Here is a 649-nt window from a genome sequence, read left to right as displayed (position 1 = left end):
CCTCAGCCTCCCAAAGCCCACATCTTTCAAGTAAAAAATAAAATTTCGGCCAGGCTTGGTGGCTTAGCCTGTCATGCCAGCACTTTGGGAGGCCAAGGAGAGTGGATTGCCTAAGCTCACAGGTTTGAGACCAGTCCAGGCAACTTGGCAATACCTTGTCTTTACAATAAATAAAAAAATTAGCCAGGCTTGGTAGCACGTGCCTGTAGTTCTGGCTACTTGGAAAACTGAGGCAGAAGGATCACCAGAGCCCAGCAGATCAATGCTGAGGTGGCTAAGAGCGTGCCACTGCACCCCAGCCTGGGCGACAGAGTGAGACTCTAACTCAAAAATCAAACAACAACAAAAAATAAAATTTCTACATTGTCTGTATGTTGAGCATTATTTATTTTGTCTGTTTTGATCACTATTGCCTAAAACAGTAACTGCACAGTGAATATTTGTTAAATGAATAAGTGATGGAGAAAGCGTAAACTGCTTCGCTATGCCATCATTGACTAGTTGACTCAAAAAGATTTATGTATATATACAGAGGGTTTCAAAAAAAAGTATATACATTTTAAGAAAATAAAAAGCTGTATTAAGCTGGGCTCGGTGGCTCAGCCTGTAATCCCGTGCTTTGGGAGGCTGAGGTGAGTGGATTGCCTGA

The sequence above is a fragment of the Carlito syrichta genome, unplaced genomic scaffold, assembly GCF_000164805.1.
Source record: "Carlito syrichta isolate Samal-C Ts95f unplaced genomic scaffold, Tarsius_syrichta-2.0.1 Scaffold93731, whole genome shotgun sequence".
NCBI lineage: Eukaryota > Metazoa > Chordata > Mammalia > Primates > Tarsiidae > Carlito > Carlito syrichta.
Note: the sequence above shows the minus strand (reverse complement) of the source record.